Source organism: Podarcis bocagei (genome assembly GCF_964188305.1).
Source record: "Podarcis bocagei genome assembly, chromosome: 14".
Taxonomy (NCBI): domain Eukaryota; kingdom Metazoa; phylum Chordata; class Lepidosauria; order Squamata; family Lacertidae; genus Podarcis; species Podarcis bocagei.
The window spans coordinates 49,989,130-50,009,104 of NC_138139.1; the positions used below are offsets into that span (position 1 = coordinate 49,989,130).

At 50.6% G+C, this 19,975-nt stretch overlaps 1 protein-coding gene across 3 annotated transcripts in view; it reads right to left on the bottom strand.

Moving 5' to 3' along the window:
* The window catches only part of RAI1 (retinoic acid induced 1), a 223,109-nt gene that overhangs the window by 78,422 nt on the left and 124,712 nt on the right, over positions 1 to 19,975 (bottom strand). The window contains exon 1 of one of the 3 annotated variants that reach the window (XM_081169362.1): positions 1,588 to 2,121. The exons of the other annotated variants lie outside the window; for them this stretch is intronic. The gene's annotated coding sequence lies outside the window, so the exon portion shown is untranslated. Of the gene's footprint in view, positions 1 to 1,587; positions 2,122 to 19,975 lie in introns of those variants that run through there. 3 annotated transcript variants of the gene reach the window in all.

The following is a 19,975-nucleotide window of genomic DNA, read 5'->3' on the forward strand; positions in this document are numbered from 1 at the left end:
AGGCTGAACGCAGGTCATTTCCCACTCAAATCATGGGCCTCAAGCCCTGCCCCACGGCTTCTCCTCAGCCACTTCCTGTCTGCTATGTACATAGGACTCCTTCCCCCCAACCCCCTCGCTGTTGTCCTAAAGAGAAAGTCAAAAGGAGGAGAGGCATCCGACGAGAGCGGGTGATAATTTTGGAACAGGGGAACTTCCAAAAAGGACGATTAAGGAGTTAATCTGCTAGTAATAGATAAGGAGCTTAAAGACGCCGGTATTTCATTTTCCCTGGCCAAGTCTGAGATCCAGTTGTGCCTTTAAACGCCAGGCTGGAATGTACTTAGATATGACCAAAGTACACGTCTCCCCGGGGGTATTACTCGGCTGCCAATTAGATTGGCTTCCCAGACTCATCCTCTTGCAAGCTTCTTCAGAGGAGGAAAAATTGCTGCCGATCCCTAGAGGAGTGGAAGGAAAGGATGCTGGGGCTGGGGGGGGGGGGGAGAGAGAAGATAAAGAGGAGCAGGCGGGCAAGGCTCTCCAACGCACACAATACGCTGTGCTGCCGTTTTCCTTATGAAGGGATAAATCAAGGCCGCTTGGAGACGCGTTTCGAGTGGAGGCAATGGTGGCCGTGGGCACAGCGTGTGAGGAAGGGAGACTCCAGAACACCCCACCCCCACCCCACTGCTTCCAGCATGGCTTTCTCATTCTGCCAATCGAACACAAGAGCGCAGTGATGGGATTTGAGCTGAACTCCTCTGACCTCCCGACCTTGACAGGTCGTGGTCATGGCATGTGTCAAATGCCAGATGCTGTCGCAAATGGGGGGGGGTGAGTTGTGTGGGGAGGGGTGCCTGGTGCCCAGCAGGCTTTTACAAGAGATAAGCCGTGGCCACGATGGGGGAAGAGATCGAATCCCCCCCTCCCCTCTCAGAGTAATGGGAGCTTAGCAGGAAGTCGATGCCAGGAGACTTGCAGATTTTCTGCACGATTGCCAGCCAGCAAATTCATGTTCCGGAAAAGCTGGTAAACTCCAGGTTCTGCCACAAATAATCTATCAGTCTTTATGTCAGCCTGGTTTGCATAAAACGCTACGTCGTGTTTTCTTGGCCCAGCCTAAGAAGCGGGTCGTGGTTTGTTTTCTGGCAACAAACCATGCTGCAAAGCCATGGTTGGTTGCTGTCTTGTTTTAACTGTAACATGATGTCCAAGCCTTGCCTAACCATGGTTTCTGTGGACAATCCACCCCAGAAAGTCGCCAAGATGCAACAGGCGTGAGGCAAGGAAACAAACCACATTGGTGTGCCTATGCCACTGCTACCCCTCCACCTGACAGATCAAGTCAGGGCTTCTAATGGCCGCATCTGAAAGAGGGCCTCACCACACAACAGAAAAACAGCATGAAACCAGCCAGTGTTCCTGAATTCTTGTTCCAGGGATAGAACATGGATCAGAAGATGTGCCTGCAGGGCATATTTCTTTCCACTATGCTACAGGGTTTGGAGGATTGAAAGCACACACCACAGACACTTGGAAATCCTGGTCCAGCCTTCAGAGTGCTCAATTGTACCAGAATAAGCTATCCGGGCTACTTTGGCTCACCCTTCGCTGAGTTCCTGCAACTGTTCCCCCACTCCGCAAACTGGTACCCAGGTGTTGCTCTCGCCGGGCTTTGCCTAAGTCTCCATCATCCAGTGACCGTGCACGGTAAGATGGCAATCTGTTGGGAATGTCACACATGCAGATGTGGGGTGTCTTGGAAACTGTTGCTATACAAAACATTCCAAGGTAGGTCTGACTGTCACGCTTAACGACAGGTGAAGGTTTTGGGGTTTCTGATGCTTTTACATTTTAAGTGATTTGATTTGTAGCCTTTCAAAAGGAGAAGGAAGAGGAGAAGAGGAGAGAATCTAAAAGCATGGAGAGGGCAAAGAAGGAGAACCAGCATTGTAGCTGAGAGTATGGCCACATTCACACCATGTATTTAAAGCACTTGAGGCCTCTTTAAACCATCCTGGCGTCCCACAAAGAATTCTGGGAGATGTAGTTTCTTAATGGTGCTGAGGGTTGTTAGAAGACCCCCATCCCCCTGCGAGCTACAATTCCCTGAGTGGTTTAACAATCAATCCCTCTTCCCAGGGAACTCTGGGAATTACAGTCCTGCGAGGAAAATAGGGGACCCCTTATCCACTCTCAGCACCCGTAACAAAGCTCCCAGAATGCTTTGGCGGAGGCCATGACTGTTTAAAGTGGTATAACAGCACTTCAAATGGAAGGTGTGAATGTGGCAGAGGTGGAGGGGCTCTTAGACAATGGTCGGCACCCAAGACTCCAAACTGGCTTTGACAGCCTTTCCAACTGAGGACTCCTTCAGAGAGAGGACTGTCCTCAGTGAAGTAGCGTGTATGGCCACCCAAGCAAAGTGCCTCACAAGGCTTTTAAGGTGCTGGGTTGGTGCTCTCAAAAAGCCCTGTTCCTTTTCAGGCAGCAGGAATCCACCCCTGAAGTCATCTATCAAGGAGGGAACTCATCCCTTTCTGCGCCTGCTACTGTTTTTCCATGCAAGACCCTCCTTGCTCACCCACAGCAATGAATAAATCCTGAATCTGGACCTGGTGCTTTCAAGATACATTCCTGCAAAATCAACAAGGAAGAAAAGTACTGTACTAAAGTCTTTTGTAAGCTGCTCCAAAGAGCTTATTTGGCTAAAAGGGCAGACTATAAACGCCTTAAATATATAAAATAAAGACGAGAGAAGGTTAAAGGTAAAGGGACCCCTGACCATTAGGTCCAGTTGTGGCCGACTCTGGGGTTGTGGTGCTCATCTCACTTTATTGGCTGAGGGAGCCGGCGTACAGCTTCCAGGTCATGTGGCCAGCATGACTAAACTGCTTCTGGCGAACCAGAGCAGCGCACGGAAACACCGTTTATCTTCCCGCCGGAGCGGTACCTATTTATCTACTTGCACTTTGACATGCTTTCAAACTGCTAGGTTGGCAGGAGCAGGGACCGAGCAACGGGAGCTCACCCCGTCGCGGGGATTCAAACCGCTGACCTTCTGATCGGCAAGTCCTAGGCTCAGTGGTTTAGACCACAGTGCCACCCAGGTCCCTTGAGAGAAGGTTAGTCGCTGTTAAAATAAAGCAGCTGGGAAGTCTTGCTAGAACTCCATGGAGGAAGGAGAGAACAACTCCGGCGATTGAGTGACCTGCACTCTCCTCCTGGGCTCCTAAGGACATTTCCACCCACCATTCCTCTTTCTAACTGCCAAAATTTGAAATCCCCCAGGTGCACCGGACTGAACGAACGAACCTCATGATGTCTCAATTAGGGAAAGTATCCTGAGCTGTGCCTGATTTGCATATGTACAGGCCGTGGTGGGTGGCGTGCGTGCAGAGGGGCTTCTACGGGAATCTTTGCCCACAAGTGATAAATGCTCCTCTTCCATTAATGAGGAAGAATATTCTGCAAAAAAGAGAGAGATCCATTGCTAATGGCCTTTGGTACGGCTGGGGATGGGATGCCGCAAACCAACTTGATTATTTGGCTGCTCCTGGCCGTCATCTCCAATTCAATTAACGCTCGCGCGACGCCCTCCCTTAACGTCCCCTTGTTTCCATTTGTCATAACTTTTTTGTGTGTGCAGGCGCAGTTTCAGATTCTTTGGCGTTTGGCGTTTTCAGACTGCCTTATCCTAGCCCCCCCCCCATTTCCCAAGATGCAGCCTAATGGAATAACAGCAGCTAGCACCCCCTTTTGCACTGCCAAGAACATTAATCCTCTCCCCCCCCCCGCCACCTCTGGTGCCATCAAAGCAGGGGGCTCCCTTCCTGCCGGATTTTGAAGGAACAAACAGGGTTATTTATACGATGCTTTAAGAGTTGCATTATCTGGCAACCCTCGCAAGCACCCGGGGAAGAAAGATCAGCCCCACTGCCCTCAAGTTGCAACTCGGATGCCTTTAAAAGAGGATTAAATGAATTCATGGAGGAGAGGGCTATTGGTGGCTACTAGCCATGGTGGCTAAGAGGAATCAATGCTTCTGGATACCAGTTGCTGGAAACCACAGGAGGGAAGACTTCCTCTTGTGTTCAAATCCTGGCTGCAGGTTTCCCCTTGGGGCATCTGGGAACAGGATACTGCACTAGATGGGCCATTGGCCTGATCCAGCAGCCTCTTCTTATGTTCTCAAGGGAGAACGAGGCACCACCCTCAGAAGTTCAGAGGATGCCAGAGGACGCTTAGAAGCCCAGGACATGGCCTTCTCAGGGGTGGCCCCTAAGTTGTTTAACTCCCTCCCCTCAGAGGTGTGTCTGGCGCCTTTACTATACAGATTTTGGTGCACCTCTTCATCCTGGTTTGGGACACTTAGATGCATATGGACCCAAGTCTACACACAAGCAGTCAGCTAGCTCCTTTTTGCTGAGTCACTCATTAAGTACAATACATCTGGCCTTTGCGATGCCTTCCCTTGCTCCTGTTAATAACAATAATAATAATTTATTATTTATATCCCGCCCATCTGGCTGGATTTCCCCAGCCACTCTGGGTGGCTTCCAACAAAATATCAAAATACAGTGGTCTATTAAACATTAAAAGCTTCCCTAAATAGGGCTGCCTTCAGATGTCTTCCAAATGTCATATAGTTGTTTATTTCTTTGACATCTGGTGGAAGGGCGTTCCACAGGGCAGGTGCCACCACCGAGAAGGCCCTCTGCCTGGTTCCCTGTAACTTGGCTTCTCGTAATGAGGGAACCGCCAGAAGGCCCTCAGTGCTGGACCTCAGTGTCCGGGGTGAACAATGGGGGTGGAGACGCTCCCTCATTTTCAAAAAGCAGGTGTCCTCCCCATAGAGCGATGCTCACAGCGGTTGTCTCACAGCATAGGAGCCAAGGTTCCTTCAGCCCCCAAATAAAATATTTGAGGGGGCTCGCCCGCCCCAAGTTGACGGACATTGCCATTCAAATGGTGTCTGTGCACCGCATCATGTGATAAATTATGTGGGGCGGAGCTTACCTGCTCCCCCGCCCCATATTTTATTCGAGTTGGCACCCCTGTCTCACAGAGTGCTCACAGTAGCAGCCTCACCATCAGGGCACCTGAATGGGTGCCAACTTGAATAAAGTATTTTTTTGGGGGGGGGGTGTAGATGCCAATATGCAGCACACCATTACAATGGCGATGCCCATCAGCTTTGTGGGAGCCTGGCTCCCTCAAAAAAAAATTGGGGGAGGCGAAGAGACCTCAGCCCCTAGGAGTTGGCTCCTGTGCTCCCCACTGCAGCAGGTGGAGGAGAAAGCAGGGAGGTTGAACAGTAGATGGTGCCAAAGCCGGTAGCAGGTGGCGCCGACTCATTATGCTTCTGCCCCCATCCTCCTCCCTGGGGAGTTCTACAAAGGCAACCCAGAGATTAAGGAAGAGGAGGAGGAAGCTGGAATGCAAGGCCACCCACTGGCCTGTGAGAAGGTGGGAGCTGGCTGAGGTTGGTGGGGCAGGGCCCCATTCGCCCTAATGTACCAGCCTCCACTGACTGCGGCCGTTGTCACTCTTGCAGCTGTTATTGTAGAACTGTGGAGCTGGGAGGGACTCCAAAGGCCATCAAGTCCAACCCCCCCCATGCATCCCCTCCCACCACTTTTCAAATAAATTGGTGGAGGATCCTAAGAGAGGAGGTAGGAGCAGTGGCGTAGCGTGGGGGGTGCAGGGGGGGCCGGCCGCACCGGGCGCAACATCTGGGGGTTAGGGAAATCCACGGGTTAGGGGGCGCAAATCCACGGGTTAGGGGGCACAAATCCATGGGTTAGGGGGCGCAAATTACTTGCCTTGCGCCGGGTGCTGATAACCCACGCTACGCCACTGGGTAGGAGGAGGCACAGGCAGCCCATGCAAACTGGTTCAAAGGAATTAAAGTGCCTCATTTATTTATCTTCTCCCAGTGGCCAAACAGATGTCTCTTTGGGGAAGCTCACAAACAGGATCTGAGCAAAAGAGTCCTCTCCCCATCTGTGGCTTCCAGCAGGCGAGAACGTCCCACCCCAAGCAATCTTCCAACCAAACACCCCTACCTCAAAGCCCCCAAATGCCAAATTAAATATAAAAAGGGAGGGACAAGGGGCCTTGGCAGGAGCCGAGGAAAAGGTCTGATGGCACCATCGTGCCCACGGGCGCTGTGTTGGTGACCCCCCCTTGTATTACGAGTCGGTTGCTGCATACATAGTAAAGGTAAAGGGACCCCCTGACCATTAGGTCCAGTCGTGGCCGACTCTGGGGTTGCGGCGCTCATCTCGCTTTGTTGGCCGAGGGAGCCGGTGTACAGCTTCCAGGTCATGTGGCCAGCATGACTAAGCCGCTTCTGGCGAACCAGAGCAGCGCACGGAAACACCGTTTACCTTCCTGCCACAGCGGTACCTATTTATCTACTTGCACTTTGGTGTGCTTTCAAACTGCTAGGTTGGCAGGAGCAGGGGCCGAGTAATGGGAGCTCACCCCATTGCGGGGATTCGGACCGCCAACCTTCTGATCAGCAAGTCCTAGGCTCTGTGGTTTAACCCTCGGCACCACCCACGTACATACTGGGCCCTTAAAGCAGAATTGAAGCACCAAATAATTTTGGTAACTGCAGTGGACCCTTCCTGGACCTACAATTCCCAGCACCCTTAAGAAACTAGAGCTCCCAGGGTTTTTGCAGACCAGGGCAGGGGATGTGCTTAAATGATCTGGTGCACACGTAACCCTGGAGATTGTGTCTGCTATGCAGTTCAGCCCACCCACAGAAATGTGGTAATGTCCGAAAAGGGCCGCTGTGTCACTGAGCAACCCAAGCCGTCATTGTGCAAATGCACCTTGAAATTAATCTCCCTGCCACAGCGTGACTGGACCGTTGCTGGTGCGACGCCTTGGGAGTGGAAGAGGGTTGAGTTCCATGTGGGGAATCCCTTTCCGGCCTCCTTTGTTTCCTTCATGGCTCCCAGGCAGCTTTAGCAGGAGCAGAGCCGCCTCTCCGCCAATTAATCAGAGGATTTTGGTGCGTGTGGCAGGGCTAATGGCACACCAGGTGCCAGCCTGCAGAGCGGGCTGAGCTTAGCGGGGAAATGGAGGCGAATGCTAACCATGGACGCCGCAAAGGCAAATGCTGCTGTTTTTCAGGAAATGCTCAATGCAAAGACTTCCTGGCAATGCTCCCGTGCCCCTGGAAACCGTACGGTGCAATGGATGGTGCCTGGTTAGGGACGGGTTTCAGTTTCCATCTAAAGGCCGACCTTCCTAAATCCCACTCTGCAAAGCTATTCACAAAGCAGAACACAGCCGTCCTCTGAAATTTCCACGCCTCCGAATTTTGCACTATAGTTCTTCAGCCAGTAATAAAAATAATAGTAATTTTATTATTTATACCCCGCCCATCTGGCTGGGATTCCCCAGTCCCTCTGGGAGGCTTCTAGCAAAACATAATAAAATGTCAAACGTTAAAAACCTTCCAATACAGGGCTGCCTTCAGATGTCTTCTAAAAGTTGTGTAGTTCATTATGTTCTTGACATCTGAAGGGAGGGTGTTCCACAGGGCGGGTGCCACTGCCACTGGTTCCCTGTAACCTCACTTCTTGCACTGAGGGAACTGCCACAAGACCCTCGGTGGTCAAGTAGGAAGCACAGAAATGAGTGCACTATAGCAACTTTTTGCCTTAAAGTGCATATGCTGTTGAGAATAGCATGCAAAAATCTTTTATATTAAGGGGACGTTGCTTTGCAAAATCGCACCTGTGATAGGCAAAATTTCACACAGAAATGTGTATTTTAAACGAAATTTGCACAAAAAATACTGATGAATTTTCATGAGGACTTGGAGCCCAATTCTGAACTTCTTACTTTGTTATTCAGCTCCTAAATCATGACTCCTGAGCTTTGCATCTGCTGCTGAGCCTGTGAGATCTCTTTCTTCCTTATAAATAAGAACCCCTGTCTGTGTTAGTTGGGCAGAAGCAGGGAATTTAGACTCAATGCGAATCTGGAGCCAATTCTGTCTGGCCAGTGAATTACAGAGTTGATATGACAGCATCCATAGGACAGATTGCTGCCTAGGCTCTGCTTAAATCCTTCCAAGTGAATGAAGCTTTAACGGTTAGGAAGTCTATCCTAATGTGTAGTTGGAATCTGCTTCCCTAAAATTTCCACCCATTGAATGAATGAATGAATGAATGAATGAATCGATTTCCGTCACTGACCAGAGTGCATTTCCACCCATTGATTCTAAGTCTCCCCTCCAGAGGAACAGTGAAGTCCGTTCCATCATCTGCTTGGTAGCCCTCCAGATACCTGAAGGCAGCTATTGTGTCTCCTTAATCCTCCCCTCTCCAGGCTGAACATACCCAGCTACTTCAACCTTTCTCCAAGGGCGTGGCTTTACAGACACCCCACAACATTCTGGGCACCCTCTCTATATTGGCTATGGAGTTGGTCTCATACATACAAGCACTCTATCTGTCTGTCTATGTGCCTATCTACTCACACTCATATATTTTATATATTTAGGTGTACACTTGTAATCTGCCCCAAGTCTTTGATAGATGCTGCCCACAAAGTTCCAACCTTCCTTTCGCAACAATGAGGATTAGGAATTACTCTTTTAAAAACAACAACAAAAGCTTGGATTCTGCATCATAATACCAGGCTCCTTGCAGTGTCGCAGGATCAGGGCCAGATTTATTTTTACGACTGTTGGCAAAACCTGAAAGCCTTCTTCCCTGTCATTCAACTCTCCCTTTGCAATACACAACCTGAAACAAGCATAACAAAGAAAGGCAGATCTCCACAGAAGATGCTCAAATCTCAGACTAGACATTAACATGATTCTAAAAGGCAATAGCGAAGAAGATTCCTTGGCTGGGAGGTAAATGAAGCTTGTGTATGCAAAAAATTAGTTTCTTCAGAACCTTTCTTGCTAATACCTAGCTTTCTATGTGCAGGGGATTGTTTGCCCCTATGGGGCATCGGTCTGCAGCTGGTCAGCTTGAGGCCTACAAACTTGAATAGAAGAAGGAACCTGCTACATCAGATCAAGTCCCACTTGGTTTAGCATCCCACAACAGCCAAACAGATGCCTCCAGGAAGCTCCAAAGCTGGGCACAAATGCAATAGTCTGTCCTAGGTATCTGGTAGACTTCTCTTGAGCATTGAGGCACCATTTGGGGTTAACATGGCTAACCACATCTATAGAACTACCCTACCAAAGATGGATATAGATAGAGATAGAGATAGAGATAGAGATAGAGATAGAGATAGAGATAGAGATATGTGGTTCCACCTAATCCTCCATCCCACAGTCTCTGAAAAGCCTACAAGCAGAGAATGAAAGCAACATAGGCAGGCACGTAACTTAATTTTGTAAGCACTGATTGGCAGATGCCAGATTTGAACCTTTGCTGCCCTCTCTAAAAAGTAAGATTCTAGTCCTCAGGATTCAAGGTGCTGAGTAAGGGGCCTAAATTAAACAGGAACATAGGAAGCTGCCTTTAGGGATGGAGAAGAAATGGGCTTGGTTCACATCTTCACACAAACTTTAAAAATTTGCACTTCTTGCCCCAACCCGCAAAGTGAAACACAGCTCTCCTTTGAAATTTGCACTTTCTGAATTTTGTGATGGGTGTAGTTCGGCAACCATGCACACAGAATGCATGCAAATAATTGTGTATCTCAGTGAACCGAAGGTATAAAAATGCATTCTGTGAGGGGGAACTTGCTTGCAAAACCGCACATGTGAAAATGTGTACGAAAACACGTTCAACAGGAGAAATGCACAGAAAAGGCTGCAAGAATGTTCACACAGGGTTCCCCACCCCTCAAAAAAAATCACAGTTGTATGTAGAAATGGTGTACACTTAAAAACAAGAAACTGAGAGAAACGAACCCACCCATTCCTGCTATTGAGCCAGACTAGCTGAGACTAGCTGGGGACGCGGGTGGTGCTGTGGGTAAAACCTCAGTGCCTAGGACTTGCTGATCGTAAGGTCGGTGGTTCGAATCCCCGTGGCGGGGTGAGCTCCTGTCGTTCGGTCCCAGCTCCTGCCCACCTAGCAGTTCGAAAGCACCCCTAATAGGTACCGCTTTATAGCGGGAAGGTAAACGGCATTTCCGTGTGCGGCACTGGTGCTGGCTCGCCAGTTGCAGCTTCGTCACGCTGGCCACGTGACCCGGAAGTGTCTTCGGACGGCGCCGGCTCCCGGCCTCTTGAGCGAGATTAGCGCCCAACCCTAGAGTCAGTCACGACTGGCCCGTATGGGCAGGGGTATCTTTACCTTTACCTTAGCTGAGTTCAATACTTGGCAACAACTCTCCAATATTTTGCAAGGAGTCCACCTGGAGTCCCAGTCCTACCTGGAGATTTTGTGGACTCCGCATGGTACCTTCTGCATTCCAAGCATGTGACTGAGCTCCTGCCCTCCCCTGCTGTCCTGCCCACCACCCCTTCAGCAACTGCTATTAAATCTGATAAAGAGTGTCATTTGACCTGGCCATCTGTCCCCCACACAGAGGGTGGTCAGCAACCAAAACACCCCCACAGCAGGCTTTCTAAACTCTAATCTGCGGAGAACGCCAGTTCTTGACAGCAGCTCCATTTGCAGGGCAGCCTGTCAGGCTTGGGGAAGATGGATGATCTAATGAGAATTTCATTTGCAAAGATGTCCCGGCCCTGCTTTTGACATCCTACAAATGGAGGGGGACGGGGGGGGGACGGGAAGCGGGGCAACTCAGAAGGCCTGAAACCCAAAGAATCGCCAGCTCAGAAGAAGTTCCCACTAAAGGAGAATGGACAACCAAGGTGATTGAGTATGTTGCATTGGCAAAACTGATGAAACTTGCGATCAGGATTTGAACTATGAGCAACAGAAGGAATTAGAGACTACAGCAGTACCTTGGTACCCAAACGGCTTGGCTCCCGAACAAATCGGCTCCCGAATGCCGCAAACCCGGAAGTGAGTGTTCCGGTTTGCGAACATTTTTCGGAAGCCGAACATCCGACGCAGCTTCCGCGGCTTCTGATTGAGTGCAGGAAACTCCTGCAGCCAATCAGAAGCCGCGGCTTGGTTTTTGAATGGTTTCGGGAGTCGAACAGACTCCCAGAATGGATTAAGTTCGAGAAGCAAGGTACCACTATACAGTATTGTTTTATGTTATTAGAGATAGAAGATAAGGTGTACCAGAGAGGGAGAAATAAAAACACCATGGAAAAGGGGGATGGGATGTCAACAAAACAAAATTTAAAATGACTATGTATTGAAGTGCTTATGTTAAACTTTTGAAAATTTAATAAAACATAATTTAAAAACAAAAACGAATTGCTAGCTCTTTGTAGACCAAAACAGGGGCATGCTTGAAACAGCACAACTCTCCTGCCCAGGATCACTTCCTGACCTCCTTTCTGCTCACAACACACCTGTGGCTCAGTGAAAGAGCATCTGCTTGGTTTGCCAAGGGCCCCAGATTCAAACTCTGGCATCTCCAGGTAGAAGGTGGGATAGTTGGAGAGTCACTGCCATTTAGTGTAGATAATACTGAGCTAGATAAACCAGTGGTGCCACTTGGGGATAAGGCAGCTTCTGATGGTCCTAAAATTATGGTCCAAGCTTTTGGGGAAGACCAAAGCACAGTGGTAGGACATCTGCTTTGATTGCAGAAGGTCCTAGTTTCAATCCTGGGGTCTCTAGTAGGGCTGGGAATCTCCTCTATGAAAAACTGGAGAGTCAGTGTAGATCAGGGTTTCCCAAGCTTGGGTCCCCAGCTGTTTTTGGACTACCACTCCCATCATCCCTGACCACTGGTCCTGCTAGCTAAGGATGATGGGAGTTGTAGTCCTTACAACAGCTGGAGACCCAAGTTTGGGCTAGATGGATCCAACCGTCTGAATCAGTAGAAAGCAATTTCCTATGATCCTGAAACTGCCTCCCTTCCTTCCACCCACCCATTTAAAAGCTTGATTGGTTAAACATATACAAGGGAGGGGTGTTCGTGTGGGGGGAAAGGAATCCTAAAATAGGTCGCTGACAGTTCAGAACATGCCTCAGAGCAGCCGCCGGATGTGTGAAGTGGCAGGTTGCGCACTGCACGGCCCCTATGTGCCCATGCGCACGCATTGTTTGACACTACAGATGGCTTCCCGCTTCAAGATGTAACTACCGGAGATCCTGGCGAGGGAACAGAACCCGTTAAGAATGACAGTTCTAGCAGCCTGTGCTGAAATGTTAAAACCCTTTTCCACCTAGCTTAGTGTCGTCTGACCGGCAGCGGATCGCCAGGATTTTAGGCAGGGAACATTTCCCTGGAATTGCCAGAGCATAGCCATTATATATAGTAGCCAATGATGGCCCTCTCCTCCCTGAATTTGTCCAGTCCTCTTTTAAAGCTGCCCAAGCTGGTGGCCAGCCCTGCCTACTGAGGCAGGGAGTTCCATAGTTTAACTCTGAGTGAAGAAGCGCTTTCTTCTATATCTGTCCAGAGTCTCCCAACATTCAGCTTCTCTGGATGTCCACGATTTCTGGACAATTTCCCTGCGGACGCGTTGCCTGCCTGGCTCTTTCCTTCCTTTTGTAGGTCTTTTGGCTGGTCAAAAGCCACTTTGACCTTTGCCTCATCTGGGAGGGAGCCCAATCCTGCCACTGTTTCCTGATCTCCCCCCTTCCCTCCCTGGGGCCAGCAGTAGGGCCTCCAACTCCCAACAAGATCTGTGTACACTCCCCCCTGGCCTCTTCTGGCTGGTTTCCTCAAAGTTGTCCAACCAGACTAGCAGGCTGAATGAAGACCATGTCAAAATAAAACTCCCCCCTTCTTTTCTTAAAAAAATAAATATCTATTATAGCAACCCAACAGCAGACACTCAGGAATCTGCAATGCGAGTAAATAAGGCTTGTCTACCAAGCCGAAGAGGATGCGGGTGGCGCTGTGGATTAAACCACGGAGCCTAGGACTTGCCAATCAGAAGGTTAGCAGTTCGAATCCCCGCGACGGGGTGAGCTCCCGTTGTTCGGTCCCTGCTCCTGCCAACCTAGCAGTTCGAAAGCACATCAAAGTGTAAGTAGATAAATAGGTACCACTCTGGCGGGAAGGTAAACGGCGTTTACGTGCGCTGCTCTGGTTCGCCAGAAGCGGCTTAGTCATGCTGGACACATGACCTGGAAGCTGTACGCCGGCTCCCTTGGCCAGTAAAGTGAGATGAGCGCCGCAACCCCAGAGTCAGTCACGACTGGACCTAATGGTCAGGGGTCCCTTTACCTTTACCTTTATTGTCCAAGATACACAACAGTGCAAAGCAATGCCGAAGGCAGCTGTGATGTTTGGTGATACAGTACCCTTACGCACATGTGTCTGCACACAGAGGGAGACTTTTGCCTTCCTGCAAGGAGTTGAGTGCTGTATGTGCATATCTCGCTTCATTCCCACAACAACCCAGTGATGTAGGTTTGGCCGAGAAATTGTGGCTGGCTGACAACCAACCCGGTGAGTTTCATGGGGTGCTTGAAGCTGGGTTCCCCCCGTACAATCCCACCAGTGGCGTAGCGTGGGGGGTGCCAGGGGTGCCAGCCGCACCGGGCGCAACATCGGGGGGGGGGGGAGTCCAGAGGGAAGGGACAAGTTCCTTCCTCCGCCGGGCTCCCCGCCACCACCGCCAGCCGCTGCGGCTGCGCTCTACTCACTGCTCGCAGGAGCAGCAGCCGCTGCAGCAGCGCCGCCACCGCCACCGACGCCTGGCCGGGCACGGGCAGCCTCCGCACCCCGCCACCGCCGCCATCCCCTCGGCCCAGCCACAGGCGGCTGCTTCTGCCGACTGGGAGGGAGGAGAGCTCCGAGGGGTCTCGCCGCGCCCTGTGCTCCCGAAAACCCTCCGAGAGGAAGCCGGCGGGTGGGCGAGGGTCTCCCGGCAGAAGGGGGCGCCGCTGGCTCCGGCTCTCAGCGCAAGTCTCAGCCGCAGGGGGGGGGCGAGGACAGAGCACGGCTGGAAGCCCCCGGACCCGGCCAGGAGGAGGAGAGGCGCTCGCCAAGCCCGGATCTGGAGCTCCACCTACAGCCCAAGGAGAGGAGGGGGCGGGGAGGCGCCTGAGGGGAGGGGGCTTCGGCTGCCTCGGCCCACGGGGGCTCCGCAAATAATAAATTTAATAAATTCCTGCTGAGCCTTTGGGGGGGGTCCTTGGCTCCTTCGCTCGCCCCCAGCCCCAGTGGCATAGCGTGGGGGGGTGCAGGGGGGCCGGGCGCAACACCTGGGGGGGGCGCGCTCGCACTCGAGTGCTAAAATCCATGGGTTAGGGGGCGCAAATTACTTGCCTTGCCCCGGGTGCTGACAACCCACGCTACGCCACTGAATCCCACCACTCTCATCTGAAGCACCAGAATTTACTCCAACTTCATCCATCCCCACAAGGTGATGATTCTGGCTACTTCAATTCAGGGTGGATAAAAATCAATGCTGTTGTTTTTTTAAAGGATTTTTTTTAAAAATCAGATTTTTAAAATAAAACGCTTTGGGAGGAAAAATCTTTCTTAAAATAGTTTTCTATTTAAGTTACATTATAGTCCAAAGACTAATCATTGTTTTAAGTTTCTCATGTGTGCTAAAACTCTTAAGGTTTTTTTTTAATTGTTTAACCACATCAGTTAACAAACATGGATACATATGCTATAATGTTATTGCTTTAGTTAAATAAATTGTTTAAGGAAGTGGATATTTTTCTCCTTCCAATAAAGTACAGCAGAAAAGTTGTCCAAATATAAACAGTTAACCTATTAAGACTCAAAATAAGTTCATAATTATCTGCCTATGTATTTCTAATAGTATAACCAAATCAGTAATTTTTGATATAACTGTAAAAAAACTACTCTAAAAAATTCTTATTCCAAAAATGAGACCTTCTTCTGGTTGTCAATATTAAGATGACTCCAGTAAGAATGAGGCTTTCTGTAAAAAAAAGATTTAAATCAAGTCTTACTGACTAGTGATTTAAATCGTGATTTAAATCGATTTGATTTAAATCAAATCCACCGTGCTTCAATTCCTTGGACAAAAAAACAGTAAGAATAAGATAGGTTATGAGTCACCAACTTGGTGCCCACAAGTGATCACAAAGGCCTTTCCTATCACCCTTGGGGTCCTATTACTTCTCTGAAATTAGGAGCGAAATTAGGTAATGGAACGTTATCCCCCCAACTCTAAATTCATAGCATGGGGGTGACTGGAGGGGGTTTGCAACTGGGGAGGGATAAGTTTGGGGCAAGCATGTGTAGCCCACAACAGTTCCTTTGGCTTTCAAATGTGCCCACAGGTTCAAAAGGATGAGCGAACCCTCGGATAGGAAAACATTCTACAAGGTGAAGATAAGACATAGCATTTTTTAAGCAAGTGAGGCTGGTTTGAAAGCATTCTCTTGGCATCCTCTCCCTCCCAGAGCGAGCTCGCTCTGAAAAACAGATTCTGCAAATTTGCAGTGTGGTCAGTTTGAACCGAGGAAGGATGGAAGGTGCCCATTGGCTAGTGCCTGGGACGTCACCAGTTCATTCTTCCTGATACTTAGAACAGTTGTACAAGATAGATAGATAGATAGATAGATAGATAGATAGATAGATAGATAGATATGGTTATACTTTGCAAATGAACCAATTATGGGAGGTGGGGAAAGGAGTGAACAGCAAATCTGATGAGGGGAAGGGCAAGATTGTTAGTTGACCAGGCATGCAACTTGCTGGAAAATAACACTAGTTGCCAAGGCAGACTTTCACTTCCTGGGACCACTCGCAAAACCTTTGATGGTTTTGCTCTGAAAATCTTACGCTTGTCTTTTAGGGAAGAGACGAGGAGCTATGTGGAACCCGGAAACACCCACCCCACGCCACCTCTGGACAGCCAGACTCTCTGAGAAACCCCCCAACGCTTTTTCCAGGTACCTCGGCAGGTGGACTGGCCCATTCCACACCTGACCAGCGATTCCGCACCTGCACTTCGATCGCGGAATCCCACTTGTGCTTCCCAATTCTAACACAGTGGGTTGCGTGAGAGATCACCGGAACAGAGTCACGTGGTACGCAGGTTGTCGAGGGGCAGCCGCTCCCCCCCCACCAAAAAGGACGTTCAACACACCTTTAAATCACTTCCCTAAATAACCTTGGGAGCTGCCGTTTCCCCCTCGCGGAGCCGTAATTTCCCAGTGCCCTGAACGAACAACAGCTCCCAGAATCCTCCGGGGGAAAGCCACGTGCCCAAAAGGCACACTGATTGTGCTTTTGATGCGCACGGTGCAGATGCGCCCAAGGTGTGCAGAGAACTGGATGGGCGGGGGAAGGGAAGCGCCCGCCCCCCCCGGTTGGCACGATGCCTGACCACAGCCTCCCCCACCCGCCCAGCTGCTTCTTCCAGGGGAATGTGGGCGCCTCCCTCTTATCGCCTCTGCTTCTGCTTTGCAGCAGTGGCAATGAATGCGGGCACATACCTCTCTCCCCTCCACCGCGCGGGCTCCGTGTTTGCTCTTCCCTTCCTCGGCTGTGATTGATTAAAGGATCAGGGACATCTGAGAGCGGAGGCAGAGGCGGGACTGGCTCCCTTTAGACTTGAAGAGCTGCCGTGACGGCTGCTCCAACGCCTGCCGCTGGCTGTCAGTCCGCTTTTAATCAAGGTTTGCTTATATCCGCAAAGGCCTGTCCCAGAGGGAGGGGAGGGGAGGGGAGGGGGGACGGTGGTGGCGGGACGGGCGGGCTGGAGGGGGGGCAGGAGTGCATTAGCATGCAAGCCTGCCCCCCCTTGTTTATCACGAGGGCCAAGCCGTCTTTTGAAATTGCAAAGGATGTGCAAAGGTGCGATGGCCAACAGAAGTGTTCCTCCGGTCGAGGGAGCAAGCGCCTGCAATCTTATTCATTCTTACTACATCTACTACGTCTCTTGATGACATTTCTAACCCTCTTTTCCTCCAAGCATCTCAAGGTAGCCTACAAGGTTCTCCACACACACCCCTCTCCCTTTCCATCCTCACAACAACCCGGTCAGGTAGGATAGGCTGAGAGAGACGGCGGCTGACTTCCAAGGTCACCCAGGATTTGAACCTTGGCCTCCCAGGCCCTAGCCCGGCACTCTAACCACTGCACCACGCTGCCTCTTTAGGCCAGATTGCCACAAGCACAACACAAGCCCATGTGATGCTCCCTGCCCAAATACCAAGGTTACATTATTTGGTGCAAGAGATTTGCTGTTAACTTATGTCGTTTCTGTGGATTATGACGGTTAGGGGGATGTAACCGTTTGAGGAGGGGCCATAGCTCAGCAACTCGGTGGCTGTCCAATGTTCCCACAGAGGTTCCTACATTGAAGGAATGAGCCACAAGGTCGAGAGCAGAGCACATGTGTTGCTGCGTCCGATCTTAGGCATGTTCAGACAAGAACCTAAGGAGAGGCTACAGCTGGACTGAGCCAATGGCCCACCTATCAACAACCAGATGCCTGTGGGAAGCCAGCAGGCGGGATTCGAAAACAAGAGCAACTCTCCCCTCCTATGTTTTCCAGCAACTTGTACAGTCATACCTCATGTTACGTCCGGCTTCCAAAAAAAATATTAAAATACTGTGATACATCAAACATTCAAAGCTTCCCTAAACAGGGCTGCCTTCAGATGTCTTCCAAATGTCATATAGTTGTTTATTTCTTTGACATCTGGTGGGAGGGCGTTCCACAGGGCGGGTGCCACCACCGAGAAGGCCCTCTGCCTGGTTCCCTGTAACTTGGCTTCTCGCAGTGAGGGAACCACCAGAAGGCCCTCGGCGCTGGATCTCAGTGTCCGGGCAGAACGATGGGGGTGGAGACGCTCCTTCAGGTATACTGGGCCGAGGCCATTTAGGGCTTTAAAGGTCAGCACCAACACATTTAACTGTGCTCGGAAACGTACTGGGAGCCAATGTAGGTCTTTCAAGACCGGATTTGACCTGTGCCTCCATGGACAGCTGTGAGTCCAGAATGACTCCCAGGTTGCGCACCTGGTCCTTCAGGGGCACAGTTACCCCATTCAGGACCAGGGAGTTCTCCACACCTGCCCGCCTCCTGTCTCCCAAAAACAGTACTTCTGTCTTGTCAGGATTCAACCTCAGTCTGCTAGTTGCCTGTTGTTCTCTAGCGGAGAGGATTCCCTCCCACCCCAACCACATTCCAGGATTTTGGGGAGGGTGGACACAGCAGATATTAAACCTAGGGATCACATGGCTAGGCCAGACTCTGCCACAGAGACCTGTGTTTGCTGGCCTTCTCAATGGTCTTTCCGCACAAACCTTGAAAACAACCAGGCTTCTGGAGTTCCATAAAATCATGGAAGGGACCACGAGGGTCATCTAGTCCAACCCCCTGCAACGCAGGAATCATTTGCCCAACGTGGGGCTCGAACCCATCATCTTGAGAATAAGAATCTCATGCTCTACCGACTGAGCTAGTGCTTGGCTTTTGAAAAGCAAGCTTCTGAGCCTTTGCTACGGCTGTGAAGGTTGGCTCTGAAGGAGGTGGGCGACGCTCAGGGAAATCTGAGATGCGGTGGCAGAAGGGTGGTGAACCTTTTTCAGGGCAACCTTCTGGGGGCCGCATGCCAGTAGAGGGCAGGGCCAGAGGGGAAAGTAGACAGAGCACCAAATGCAGATTTTTACCTGAGTGCAGCAGACCAGTATCTACACGAGCTCACACACTTCTCCCCTTCCTGGTGGCATCAGAGTTCAAAGGCACATCCCAACCCAGCAAGAGCACTGAAGGAGACCTGGGGGTACTTCCAAGGGCCAGACAGAGAGGCCTGGGGGCCACATTCTGCCCCCGGTTCTAAGATTCCCTACTCCCTCTGCAATGCGCTGCTGAATTATCGCATGAAGGCAGATGCAATATAGAAAAAGGACATCCTGGCAGATTCTTCACCTGCAGCATAAAGTCACCTGCTTCTTCCAAGCTCCATCATCTGCAGGTGATGAATGCTCACACACACCAGCAAAACTGTTTCATCCACCTGCCCCAGACCTCTTTTTATTTCAAAAGAGCCGCACTTCTATCCTGTGGTGCCAACTTCAATAAAATATTGGGGTGGGGGCCTGCCGTCCTGCCCCCCGCCGAAAGGACAGACAGAGGCCAGAGCCAAGCAAGCACAGCCCAGCGTGAGGCCCCCAGACCCGGACATTTTGTACACGACTATTTTTATTCCTGTGTTAGGCATTCCGACTCAGCGTCAGGAAGAATTTTCTGATGGTAAGGGCTGTTCAGCAGTGGAATGGAGTCCCACAAGAGGCGATGGGACTCTCCTTCACCAGAGGCTTTCAAGCAGAGATTGGGTGGCTGCCTGCTGAGGGTTCTTTTAGCTGTGATTCATACATTGTAGGGGGCTGGAATAGATGAGGTTGAAGGGTGGATGGCGGCTAACAGATTGAGGTTGAATCCTGACAAGACAGAAGTACTGTTTTGGGGGGACAGGGGGCGGGCTGGTGTGGAGGACTCCCTGGTCCTGAATAGGGTAACTGTGCCTCTGAAGGACCAGGTGTGCAGCCTGGGAGTCATTTTGGACTCACAGCTGTCCATGGAGGCACAGGTCAAATCTGTGTCCAGGGCAGCTGTTTACCAGCTCCATCTGGTATGCAGGTTGAGACCCTACTTGCCTGTGGAATGTCTTGCCAGAGTGGTGCATGCTCTGGTTATCTCCCGCTTGGACTACTGCAATGCACTCTACGTGGAGCTACCTTTGAAGGTGACCCGAAAACTACAACTAATCCAGAATGTGGCAGCTAAAATGGTGACTGGGAGTGGCCGCTGAGACCATATAACACTGGTCTTGAAAGAACTACATTGGCTCCCAGTACGTTTCCGAGCACAATTCAAAGTGTTGGTGCTGACCTTTAAAGCCCTAAACGGCCTCGGTCCAGTATACCTGAAGGAGCGTCTCCACCTCCATCGTTCGGCCCAGTGCCAAGGGCCTTCTGGCAGTTCCCTCACTGCGCGAAGCCAAGTTACAGG